At 42.2% G+C, this 13,912-nt stretch overlaps 1 long non-coding RNA gene across 1 annotated transcript in view; it reads left to right on the top strand.

Moving 5' to 3' along the window:
- LOC122465440 overlaps positions 1–9,349 on the top strand; it is a 65,410-nt gene extending 56,061 nt beyond the window's left edge. The window contains exons 4-5 of the long non-coding RNA XR_006290304.1: positions 4,749–4,798; positions 9,273–9,349. This is a non-coding gene — a long non-coding RNA (uncharacterized LOC122465440). The remainder of the gene's footprint in view (positions 1–4,748; positions 4,799–9,272) is intronic.
- Positions 9,350–13,912: the final 4,563 nt, after the last annotated feature.

Raw genomic sequence — 13,912 nt, 5'->3', positions numbered from 1 at the left:
ACGTACAAAGTTTACAGGGGAATGTTAGATGCCACCCTTTGAATATTTGACTGTATCTTGCAGGCTACATGACGGGGTCTTTGGAAATACGGGAAATAATAAGTCTGTTGTTTTTCAAATAATCAGTTCTGTTGACTTTTTATTTGGGACATAGTGCAACTGTTTCTCTACTATGAGGAAAACAGAGATGTATTTAAAGTTAAGTAAGAACCAGACCTCTCTGATGAAAAGCAGGCCTCTTTTACCTGAAGTCAGAAAAGGTCCAGCTAGGTGTAAAATGCTTACTGCAATGGGACTCTTTGACTATGTCACTGTCTATGACTATACTCAAGTGACTTTTGTTCAGCGGTTCGTTGATTATATTCTATTATAGTCAATGCCTATGTTAAGAACTCATAACTTATCTGCTTCAGCAAAGAAAATGCATTTAGTCTACGTAGTATTTTGCAGAGCAAGGCAAAAAAAAAAGTCCCTCCTATTCTTAACATCTCTTCTCAACCCCTCCCCCCCTCCGGCCCCCGCAAGCACTTAGCAGAAACAAATACTAGACCACACACGTGTCTGGGGGTGCACAGTTTTAGAAAGCAGGAAGACAGCATCGGCAGTGTGATAAAAGATGACAGGGCTCAGTACTGTGTTTCCTGGGCTCTTACAGGATACTTACACACACACACACAACTTGGTAGGGGGATTACACTGTGTTACGCAAATAAACATAAATCAATGAAATGCACAGGATAAGCTCTTCGGGTTTGCAACCTCTCATTATTTTTTAGCTTAAAGGCACACTCACAAGTTAAAAATCCTGGAGCCTGATTCTCCTTGCGCTGACTCCATTTTTACACCAGTAGGATTTTGTTGATTTCCGTGGAATCACTCCTGATTTATACCAGTGTAAATGTGCAAAGAATCAGTGGTGATGAGCTCAATAGAGATGCCTAAAATAAATCAGTGGTTGCATGCAGTGTTGTCGTAGCTGTGTTGGTCCCAGGATATGAGAGAGACAAGGTAGGTGAGGTTATCTTTTTTTAGTGGACCAACTTCTGTAAGTGAAAGCTTGTCCCTTCCACCAACAGAAGATGGTCCAATGCAAGATATTACCTCAGCTACCTTGTCTCGCTAAAATAAATCAATATTTTTTAAAAAACAAATGTATTTACCTTTGTTATTAATAAAGCAGATAGTAAATTAAAATGGCACCTTTCATGCTATTGGGTCTCTCCCCTCAGCTTAGGCAGTGAAAATAAACTAGTCAGTTTCACCTCTATTTCTGGTCAGGTTTCACTTTCTGGCTGTCATAGGTTTGCACAGTGCTGTAATGATTGAGTTGCAAACATGTCAAAGGAGTGGTTATTTGTTTAAAGTAGCTTTCCCCATTAGAACTGACAAAAAAGTAATGGAAATATTTCTCTTGGTTTAAGCTTTTGTAAACTCTTGTTTTTTTAAAACCAACCTCGACCAGCGTCCCTTTAAATTCCCAGATACTATTTCTGGCTAAATCACTGTATTCAGTTATATTTACCAAAATAAAAATCCACATGAAAAGTCAGAAAAATATTGAAAAATATATATGCATCCTGCATTCTGGCCTCAAGCATCAGGTACTATGTTTGATAGATAAATTAATAACAAAATTAGTCCTGAAACTTAACGGACAAACACAAACTTTTAACAAAAATAGAGCTGTCTGCAAATATTTCAAGCTGTTTTTCCCATATGTCAAATACTGTGGGAACAGATGTCCCACCAATATTCGCTCAAGGGTGCGGATGTGGTGGCTTAGAGGAAATAACACCACGAAAACAAATTGATGGCCTCCCTCTAAAATTATTTATGAACATTGAAGTGGTTTGTGATGAAGAACTTGATGCTATTGTTGCCTATTTAACACCTTTAAATCTGTTAACATTACATCCTCGTGACATAAGGGAATGGTAAAGAACTGAGTCCTTACTAATATGAGGGTAATTGCTGATGATAGGGTAGGGAAGTTGTCTTTACACCTGCACTTTTACATACCTAACAGCGTAGAATACTGTTTAGGAAAGCATTCCTAAAAGCAATGCCACTACACTGAGGTTAAAGGGACAGAAATCCACATTCACCAGTGGACAACCAGTGACCACTCTCCTGTCGTGATGATCTGTGACTCATTAAGCAAAATCTCCAGTAATCGTTAGCCCCAGAAGCCAGACCTTGCAGAGTCCATTCGCAGCAGTTGGCAGTAAATCAGTCCCTGCAGATTCCCAGCCACCACACACTAGGGATTATGGGGCAGGTTTTCAGGAGTTCAGCACATTGTGACACTTACGGCCAGATTTACAGAAGAACTCAGTCTCCCAATGTGCTGAGCTCATTTGGAAAATCTGCCCACTTGCTCCACTTCCTAAGTGGGTGCTGAGCTTTTTTGAAAAATCTAGCCCTGATTGTGAGTGCCAACCCGATGGGGCTTCATTTCCCCAGGACGTGGTGCTGCAATCTGCAGTCAGCTCATCTTCCTTTGTCTGTCTCAGAAACTGGACTGAGCTTTAAGGCGTGGGTGGGAATAGAGCAGAGCTGGATCAGAGCTGACCCCCAAGTTTCATACTTTGCAGCTTCTCATCTGACCCCTGTTGAATCAAAAGTTGCAAAGGCACAATCTGCCACTTCCGAACAGGAAAGACAGCCACTGTTTCAACCCCCCCATTTAATTAAAAATATGCTGCTATCAAAAACAGCAGGCAGAAAAAAACCAACCCACTTAGGCAGTGCAAAGGCACAGAGGGTATGTCTGCGCTGTGATAGAACACCTGCAGCTGGCCTGGGTCAGCTGCCTTGGGCTCGTGAGGCTCAGGCTGAGAGGCTATAAAATTGCAGTGTCGGCATTTGGGCTCAGGCTCCGTTTCCCAGAGCCCAGGCTCCAGCCCAAGCTTAAATGTTTACTCTGCAATTTTCTAGCTTTGCAGCCCGAGCCCCGCAAGCCCAAGTCAGCTAACCCAGGCCAGCCGCGGGTATCTCATTGCAGGGTAGACATACCCTGAGTGGCCACAGCATGACAGAGCTGCACTACACTCATACAATTGTGTCTTCATTTAGGGCCATTTTCTGCCATTGATTATTCCTTTTTCGCTTAATGCAGAACTCCCACTGACATCAGTGGAAGTTGTTGTCTGCCTGGCCTGATCAGAGAGACAGTCCTGAGAATGAAATAGAAAATACATATTGCGAAGGAAATGCCTGAAATGTGTTATGAATATTATACACTCCATCTGACTGATTGTTATTGTGGTGTTGGCTATAGGGCTCGAAAGGCTTAATTCCAACAGCAGCTGCTTGTAGGCAGGAAAGCAGATGGTCACTTCAGATCATTCCATTTACCGATACTTAAAAAAGACAATGCAGGTGTCATTCCCTTTGAAGTTTGCCTCTGACCACACTGAGTTCAGCACCTGAACTTGGGGAGGGGGAAGCTCTGGAAACTAAAACTTTAGGGTGGACAAAACTGAGCCCCAAAAAGCACTGTGGGGGAGAGAGAGAAGCAAAAACTGCTGCAAAGCAGGCCAAATTCCACTTCCCAGAGGTGGGGGTATCCAACGCCTACCTAAACTTTAGTTAAAACAAATATGCATGTAGACTCTTTATTGTGTTAAAAGCCTTTTTTGTTGTTATACTGGGATTCTGCTATTAAGATTAAACAATACTTTGTTTTGAACAGGCTGGTTTGAGTTGCTTTATTCACCACTGGTCAAAGCTCCCAAAGAGAAGACTTGCAGATGCCAAAGCCAGTCAGGCCTGCTGAGTAATCACGATTGGTACAGAGGTAGCCCAGGACCCAGTCTAAGAGTGGGAAAATTCCACCTTGAGGGAAGATGCAGGGCCTGTCGCTCTGAAGACCAGAGAGAGAGGTCAAAAGTGCAGCTAGCCATATCACTGCAATTATTAGAGAGCTTTATTAGCACTTATTTGTGATTTGTGCTTAAAGGGCCTGATTCAGTAAAGCACTGAAGTCCATGCGTAATGTAACGACAAGTGAGCAGGTGGCCTTCAGCAGCAGTTTTTCTGAGGGGAAGAACAGGGGGCTGCCTATTTTGGGCTTGATCCTGCAATCTTTACTTGGGTGAATAGTCCTACTGGAGACAATGGGGCTTTTTCTGTGGGCAAAGCTTACTCACGTGTTGTGTTGCCAACTCTCTCAACTTTATCATGAGTCTTGCAATGCTTGGTGTTTTTCTTGAAGCCCCAACTGCTTGAATCAGGAGATTACATCAATATGAGACTCTCAGCTTTCATTTAAAATGAAAAAAGTATGGTAGTAGTAGTTTCTACTCCCTCATAACTGAGGCGAAAAGCTTGAAAACATGAAGTGAGTTCACCTTAAAAGCTCAGTAACAAGAAAGCAAAGTGAAAGAACCTCAGATTTTCTTTCAAAAAATCATGATTTTTAAGCCATTCTTATTTTTGAACTTTTTGGGTTGCCTAAAGTGTGTGCAAGTCATGGATAGAGAATGAGGCTCTTGGTGAATATCTGGCAAGGGTTAGAGAGATTAGCAGAGCAACGAAGGAGGAAGATCTCTTTGTGTTTCATTTACAGCCTGGTCAGAAGTCTGCTCTTTTAGCAATATTAAAATAGATTTTAATAACACTAAAATAAATACCAACTTTGGAAGAGCTTATTACACCTTCTTATAGTGGAGAGAAAAGAAGGTAGAGGGTGAAATAGTCTTGAATATTTCCTATATAAATAACTTCATTTTACTTTTTATTTACAGGGTGGGGAAATGGTCCATGGACATAGACTGAGGAGCGTCATGTGACAATGGTAAGAAATCATAAAAAGAGTCACTTTCTTCCAATACTGTACAAGTAGCTTTATTATAATAAGGAGAAGAGTGTTGCTCATGAAGGTCCTGTATCTTTTGCTGCTTCACTGTGGAGCTTCTGCCTAGATCTCTTTTTCAGGCCCTCCTGCCTGACTTCTTGCTGAAGATTTAAAGGCACAGTCAACATAACCTCACAAGGTGTAATAGGGAGAGTTCCTTAAAAAAAAATTGAAATAAAGTTGTTTTTTTTTTAACTGCATTCCTGTGGTATTCCGAAAATATAGCTCTGAGTTACAGAAAATAAGAGAAAGTGACCATGTTTTTAAAAATAAAAAAAGTTCAAAAACCCTTTTCCTATTTTTATGATGACCACAAGCCTGTGCTATTATATAAGAAAAAAAACAGAGCCCCCAGTGGGGGAATGGGGCGTATGTGACAGTCTCGGTGTGTGCTAAATCAGTTTGAAAGTTACTCATCCCCATTTAATTTTATCTGGCCACATTCCTGGCTCCTAAAAATACAGTTCCCAGTTATGGTGGGGAGGGAGAAAGGTGACCAAGCGCTCAGTTTGAAAACTGGCATTTTGATTTGACCACAGTATTGTGGTACTTGGACCATATTTAGAACCCAGTGCACCAGAAAGGAGGGGAAAGTTTCCGGAGCTGCTTAGTGCTCTCCATTTCAGAAGTAATCTGGAAAAAAAAAGTCAGACTGTCAGATGAGAGGCAAAGACACAGGTGGGAAAGCTGGTTACGGTGCGCCCTGCCATTTTGGTGTGGCTTCGTTACGGTGGTATAGTCACCTCAGAGAGTCGCTGCATCTCCTGCTCCAGTCCCTGAGATCAATATGCCACAGTAATAATGGTATTTAGCTCTTGGGGGGGAAAGAAAATCTTAGAGCAGGGTCCAATCCTGTTCCCATTGCAGTCCATGGAGCTTTTGCTATGGACCCTGTGTTGGTTATCCTGGATGGATTCAATTAATGGGTTCGTGATATCCATTAAAAAAAAAGCTGGTCAAAAAAATTCAAAATTATTCAGTGGAAAAAAAGTGATCCACTCTTTTTTCACAAAACCAGCATCCTACATTCTGACCAGCTATGGAGCTGGTGGAACATTTTTTCATTTCCACAAAAAAAAAGACCAAATTTTCTCAAAAAATGTTCCCATTATTCAGCTATCTGAAGTAAAAAATGTATAGTTTAATGGAATCACTGAAGTCTATCAAACTTCTGAAATGTTTTAACTATCTTGCCAAACTTGTTGTTTTCTGTCATTTTAATCATTACACAGTTACTTCCTCTTTGATTGAAACCTGCATCTGAAAATTGGTGCAAACCAAAGGGTTAATCTTTGATTCTTCTTCAGAGAAGAAGAAATGACATAGAATTGTGGTGGGCCATTTGCTTTGAAAGAGGTGGTGGCAGAGCTATTTTAATATTCCCAAATCTGAATATACTGCGGAGCAATTAAGCCCCCAGTCCCACAACGGGATCCAGCTGGACGGTTGAGTTTAATTATTCTGCACAGCACAGGTGTTTGCCCAGAGAGGTCTGATTAGATCATGAGAGTGTGGCATATATTTGCTATCTGTAAATAAGGGGCCAAATCCTCGTTCAAGCAAGGTGGTGGTAAAGGGCATTACCTGCAGAAAGACTAGTCAGGACTATAGGATTTGACCTACAGGACTTGAGTCTCCTCTCCCACTGGTGCAAATGAGCAGTAACTTTGTGGAAACCAATGGAGTTACACCAGTGTATATGAGAGGAGAACCAGGCCCAAAAGATGGAAACTCCTTTAGATTTTGGGAGCAGTAGGAGAGAAATGACCTTTTTATCAAATTGCATGATCTCATTTGTAAAGCACATGGCTGAGCTGTTCTGCTAGCTTTGGGCTTGCAGGCAAGGTATACAACTCACCTTTACCTCAGTCCTCCGGGATCGAGGAATCAGGGAGGTGTGAGGGTATAAAGAGTCCAGACCGATGTTTTATCCTTAGTGCCCCACAGTGTCCAAATGTGTTTCTGTTCCCAAGATCCCTAGGACAGGTGTCATACAAAGCATACTTCTTATATCCCTTTGTAAACGTTCTTTTTTTTTTTTTACATTAATAGTTATAACTTGTCGCATGACTATTGACACAGAGTGATCTGACTGGCTGCCACAGCCCTTTGCCAATGTCAAAGGATGTAACTTTTTTTCAAATACAGTGAACGTCTTCACGAAGGACTTTTGTACTGGATTCTGCAAGCACTTACTGCCAGGTATGGACTACTTGGAGTAGTGCTGACTAGTCTGAGTAGTTCCAATGAAGTCAAAAGTAGCTTTTAAGCAAGGAAATAAAAAGTAAACTGCAGTGGGACACTCCTAGCAATTAGTGCTATGCTAAGTAGTACTAAGGCTGGTAATAATAATAGCTTTTAAATATAATTTTTCATCAGTATATCTCAAAGCGCTTTCCTAAGAAGGTGAGTATCATTATCCCTATGTTACAGATGCAGCATTGTCCCCTTGGTTATCAAAAAAGAACAGTAGCACGGTGAGGTGTGTATTTTGCTACCATCCTGTAATCTTCTTAACAAAATCTTTAACAAATCTTTCCAACAGTCATGGTGGGGTTCTTTTCAGCATTCCTTCAGTAGTTTTGCAAAAATGGCTATTTTCCTTCTTCTTCTCATTCTTCTGGATTAAAGCATGTTGGTTTCATGAAATTGCTCACAAATTCATGAAGTGTGAAGGTTTCAAAAAGACAGCAGCACTTCAGTGGTTTTTTTTGAACTGTCTTTTTATGTCATGCATGAAACAGATAATGTTATTCTCAGAATTTAGGTGGATATGGATGAAAAAGAAGCATGACTTTAGCACAGTTCTCATTGTTAGGTATTCTGCATAGGCTCTGCTATCTTCAGTTGAAGGCTGCAGATCCTCAAAGCTGTATACTTGTGTATAAAAACAGATTGCAAGACATTGTGGAAATCCAAATAAAGCAGCAGTTCAGAGTTACATTAGTGCTCTTTCAACAGTGTCTTGAAATAATTTATGGTGTACTTACCACTTTTCTTATTCAAAGCAATGTGCAAACAATCTAGTTTTCCCATTGTGCCCTGGAGAGGCAAATATTATCCCTGTTTTAGAGATGGGGAGCTTTGCCATTATTATCCCCATTTTAGATGGGAGACTGAGATTTAGGGCTTGGTTCTGTTGTCACACTGATATAACTCCACTCAGTGGGAATTCAGTGGGAATTATTCCCTATGTACAAGTGTATAAATGAGAACAGAGTCAACTCCGGAGATTTTGTTTGATTTGCTTGGAGACACTATGCCCTAAAGGCAAAGGACTGGGAGTCAAGAGACTTGGGGTGAAACTCCCACTGACTTGAACAGAACCAGGATTCCACCCCAGGTTCTAGTCATGGTTCTGTTCTGAAACTAAATTGCTATGTGACTGTAGGCACGACACTTAGCCTCTCTGGTTCTCATTTTCTCCATGTATAAAATGAAGAAATTCTGTTTATCTATTTCCAAGGGCCATTGTAAGTCCTAGATAAATGCTATTTGTAAGTGTTCTGTCCACTAAATCTCATTCTACCTTAGAGTTTTATACTGTCACCCATTACTGTATTAGCTGGGCTCCTTGGAGGAATAGAGGGAAAAGATGAGGCAGAGGACAGAAACTTACTACTTTTTCTCAAACATCCGAGAATCCAGATACTTTGGGCCCGATTTTGAGGTCCAGTTCATGAGTGCTGAGTGGTAGTTATGTATGTGTGTGTTTGAAACAGTAGTTTTAATCAACTTTCGCAATCCCCCAGTCGTATGGTTGCTTTGTGTCAGGTTGGGCTTTTTAATTAGGAAACTGAATAGGTCCTGCATACCCTGTTGCTGATTTAGAATTCCTGGGAAGTTAGACTCATTTCTTTATTAAAGAAATTATTGCATACATTTGGGAGGAATTCAGAATCTGATTCCTATGCCATTCCTTTCATTGTATTATTTTGCCCAGGCTTGTTGGAGGTGTTTACACAGTAGGCCTATAAACTCAATTCAGTGTGCTAGCTGGGGCTGCATCATTTGATCTGAACAGCAGTGCCACTTGCTGGGTATCTGAGAAATCACAATGCAACTTCCTACACTGACATATTTCTAAATAACAATGCTAAAAAATGGGCTGAATTAAATGGTTTCACCAAATCAGTATTTTTTCACTTTTCAAGGTTTCTAAACATTTTGTGGCTTTTAATACAGTTACACAGCCTGTATCGTGAGCTAGATGCTTAATTACTTTCCACCACTTATCTATGAGTCTCTTTTGATTAGTTCGTAAATAAAAAGGCAGATCCTCTAAAACCAGAAGGTCAATTAAGAGCTTTTTCAGTGCTCGAGAGAGTATTTGAGTTCACAAATTAAGTATCGTTTTTCTTGCTATAAATAGTTAAAATTTAATTAACTTCCTTTCTGGGTCTTTAATTTGGAGATCTATTCCAACTCCCCGCAGACATATCACTGGCTCCAGAGGAATTTAAATGCAATTGCATCAGCAGGCATCTGTGTAAGTACATCTCTCCACTAATAATTCCACATTGCCAAAACATGAGTAAGTCAAGGTCTGTCTACTGTGCATCTAATACAAACCGCTAATGTTATGTATTTTTTTTATATAAAGAAGAATAAACAAACAGTCTGTATGCTAGGTAAAACAGCTAGGGCTAGAGTCACGAAGAAAGTTAGGCATGGTGACGTTCAATATCCCCATGATGCCTAACTTTTAGGCGCCTGGAAAATCATTGTGACTCACAGAGCCTGGGCTCCCTACACAATGAACTGGAAGAGATTGGTGCCTCAGAATGGGATACACAAAAGCCAGCACACTAAGCAGCTCCTATCCTAAGGTAGCCAATGGGATGTGTGCTAAGGCCCACCTCTCCCTTGGAGAGGGGCACCTAAGGCCATAGAGGCACCTTCCTGTGCTTGGCCGTCTCAGCTGCAATCCTTCCCTTTTGTGGGGCAGGGAAAGAGGACCACCTCCCTTGTAACTTTTACTAGTGGTTAGGCTACTCACATGAGATGGGTTCAAGTGCCTGAGGGGAGAAGGGTTTGAACAGGGAACTAGCCCCCCTCAGGTGAGTGCTCTAACCGCTGGGCTATGGGATGTTCCGAGGGGAGGTGGCCCTCAGTCTCTCCTGGGTAAACTGTTCCACTGTGAATCACTAAGGAAAAAAATCATTGGACCATAGAGAAAGCAGCCATGGGAATGACTGTGTATAGCCTGGTGCTTAGAGCACTCACTTGGGAGGTAGGAGACGGAGCAGCCAGTCCCCCTGCACCAATGTATTTTGAAAATGATATATCCACAGTGGAACAGCTTTCATAGAATCATAGAATATCAGGGTTGGAAGGGACCCCAGAAGGTCATCTAGTCCAACCCCCTGCTCGAAGCAGGACCAAGTCCCAGTTAAATCATCCCAGCCAGGGCTGTGTCAAGCCTGACCTTAAAAACCTCTAAGGAAGGAGATTCTACCACCTCCCTAGGTAACGCATTCCAGCGTTTCACCACCCTCTTAGTGAAAAAGTTTTTCCTAATATCCAATCTAAACCTCCCCCATTGCAACTTGAGACCATTACTCCTCGTTCTGTCATCTGCTACCATTGAGAACAGTCTAGAGCCATCCTCTTTGGAACCCCCTTTCAGGTAGTTGAAAGCAGCTATCAAATCCCCGCTCATTCTTCTCTTCTGCAGACTAAACAATCCCAGCTCCCTCAGCCTCTCCTCATAAGTCATGTGCTCTAGACCCCTAATCATTTTTGTTGCCCTTCGCTGGACTCTCTCCAATTTATCCACATCCTTCTTGTAGTGTGGGGCCCAAAACTGGACACAGTACTCCAGATGAGGCCTCACCAGTGTCGAATAGAGGGGAACGATCACGTCCCTCGATCTGCTGGCAATGCCCCTACTTATACATCCCAAAATGCCATTGGCCTTCTTGGCAACAAGGGCACACTGCTGACTCATATCCAGCTTCTCGTCCACTGTCACCCCTAGGTCCTTTTCCGCAGAACTGCTGCCTAGCCATTCGGTCCCTAGTCTGTAGCGGTGCATTGGATTCTTCCATCCTAAGTGCAGGACCCTGCACTTATCCTTATTAAACCTCATCAGATTTCTTTTGGCCCAATCCTCCAAATCTCTTTAACAGGAGAGACTGAGGGAACACCATTGCAGAACATCCCAGCACCCAGGGATTATGGCGCTCACCCAGATCCCAGTTCAAATCCCTTTCCCCCTCAGGCAGAGGAGAATCTGAATGAGAGGGAGGGCCCCTCCTATCCCCGGTGAGCACCCTCACCTCTGGGCTAAAAGTTATGAGGGAGGTCCACTGCCTCCCTTCCTCCTCTTCTCCTGGCTGTTTTGTGTAAGATCGCCTATAGGGGCCCAATCTGGCAGGTGAGCTTTGAGCACACTTACTAGACTCGGCCTGCAGGCAAGTTAGGCAGAGGAACATGCATCCTCCCCCGGGTTCGTGCATCACTCTGGGGCTTAGGCATCTGGTGTGGGGCTGTAGTTCATTTACTCAGAAGCAGAAACTCAGGGTCCTAGGGAACATTTATTGACAAATTTTTGGGGTTCGGTGGCAGGTGAGTGGGGGTTTTGTTCATCCTCGTGGGGCCTGATTCTGGGATTTAAACACCTAAAGTAGCGGGTAGGTGCCTAAGTCCATTTGTGAATGTAGCCCACACGGTCTTACTTGCTGGTAGAAAAAAATAATTTATAAGGTAAAAGGCCTTAGCCATTGATCTGATTAATCTCTTGTTGAAAGTCCTTATTCGTTGCTATGTTGCCATTTGGGGCTTCTTACATTAAGTTGTTCTAAGAAATTCATAAAGCCTAGGTATCACTTTAATGTTAGAATGCTGTGCTCCCCCTAGAAATCTTTCCAGCATGTTAGGGCCTGAGCCAAAATCAAAGGAAAGACTCCCATTAACTTCAGCAGGCCCCAGGTACATAGTCTGCTGCATGAATTCCAACATTTACCAGGCATATGTTTGATTTGTGTATACCTAATCATTCCCCCACTATTTTACATCACTTCCCCTAGACATGGGACTTCCACTGACTTCAATAGAGCCAGGATTACACCTTCTATCTCTTTCTTTAAACAAACAAACAAACAAAACCACATCTCAGTTTTTCAAACCTCCTCTGGATTAAATTGAAGACGGATTTTGATTCAACCTGAGAAGGAAAGACCAACATCCACACACAATGTGGAGATAAACAAAACACTCTTAGTATCAGCGGGGTAGCCGTGTTCATCTGTATCGGTTAGTGTTCTCCATACACAGGCCCAAATACTTAGGGGATTCTGAAGCAAAGAATGTGCTTTCAATGAGTCAAAGGCTATAGAACTTAGGATTGTATCAAAATTACTCTTAAAATGTATTTTGCATTTATCAAATCACTAGATTCATAGAATCAATTTTTGAGCCATCCTACAGAATTCTATAATAGGGATATAATTCTCTATTACATTTTATGGGTGAAATCCTGCCTCCCGTGAAGTCAATAGCAAAACACCCATTGACGGAAGTGGAGCATGAATTTCACACGGTATGGTCGTTTAAAAAGGTTATGCAAATTTTTTAACATTTGGTTAAATTCCATGGGACTTGTTCACAAAAGACTAAATGGGGAAACCATTGATCTTTATACAGCACAAATCAGATCTCGCTGAGCTCTACACACAGTCCTGCACAGAGAAACGTTGGCACACCAGGGGCATGGCCAGTGGATCTGTTGTTCAGGGGAGCTCCAATATTTCACACTTCCAAACTTTCCCCCATACATTCCGGTGACGTTTCTGTGAATTTTCAGTCTTTTTCAGAATTTGGCCCTTGTTGCTTAATCATTTTACATCAGGAGACAAAAGTAGTGGGAGAGGCATCCATAAAACTCTGTTTGTAGTCCCGTAACCCAGATTCCATACCCCAATTCAGCAAAGCACATCAGCACATGCTTGGTTTTAAGTATATGTATAGTCCCACTGATACATGGGACTTTGCATGAACTTAAAGCAAATTACACAGCGAAAATGCTCTGCTGAATAAGCAAATACTGACCCCATATCAAGGGGTCAGTACTCCACCCATAATGTGAGGTCATTGTTAACAAAATAAGAGCTACTTTATTTGACATTGCCTTTTCATAATTCAAACTGCATTTGCAAATTGATTTGCGTTACTGGTCTGTAATTTTACAGATTCTGACCGTAGATAATGTTTCACCAAGAGGTAAAATTCATGCAGTTTCATCTACTGGTATTTTACATAGATTCCTGTTTCCAGATCTCAAGCAGGATTGACTCAGGATTTCTCAGAACTGGAGCAATTACTGAATTTGAATATCATGTAAGCACGATACGTCATCTGCTCTGTGATCAACTCAGAGTCTTAAGTCTAATTACAAAAATTAACTCACTTGATGTGCTTTCATTTAGGAAATTTGTCCATCCTGCAGGTCCTTGTATTTAATTGCTTGCTGTGGATCAGCGTCATCAAAGCTGCTTAACTTTCCATGTTCTTTGGTACCACAACAAGTATTTGCAGGGGACCCCCTCCCACAAACACTTGAACATGATGCTGGGATTGAACAAGAGCATTCCTTGCCCTTCGTGAAGAATTTGATGTTGGGAGTACAGCTATGCCAACATAGGTTTAAAGCAAGTAGGGAGGGACTGCCCGAACCTGCCCTCAGCCAGGATGCTGCAGCTGGGGAGCAGCTCTAGAGTTAAGTTCCCGACATATTGAAGGTGGAAGAACTTCTCAGCCTCCTTGCCCTACTCCCTTCCACCATCACCTGCTCCAAGTCCAGCTCAGCCCACAATCCTCCTCCCATGCTACTCCCTGCAACCCCAGTACCAGCACCCAGATAGACTCCCATTCCAACTCCCCTCCAGCTTCAGCACCCTTTGTTTGTTCTCCCTTCCCACCTCCTGCACCATCACTAAAACCCAGGCGCATTCTCAACTCTCCTTTGTGTTGCTCATTAACCTCCCTTTCCCTTATCTCTCTCCATTTTCTTCTTCCATCACCAATGTGTGGCCACGCTTCTGATTGCGCCCT

Source organism: Chelonia mydas, chromosome 4 (genome assembly GCF_015237465.2).
Source record: "Chelonia mydas isolate rCheMyd1 chromosome 4, rCheMyd1.pri.v2, whole genome shotgun sequence".
NCBI classification, from domain to species: Eukaryota; Metazoa; Chordata; order Testudines; family Cheloniidae; genus Chelonia; species Chelonia mydas.
The sequence above is the reverse complement of the archived record's forward strand: the minus strand, read 5'-3'. Positions and strand labels throughout refer to the sequence as shown.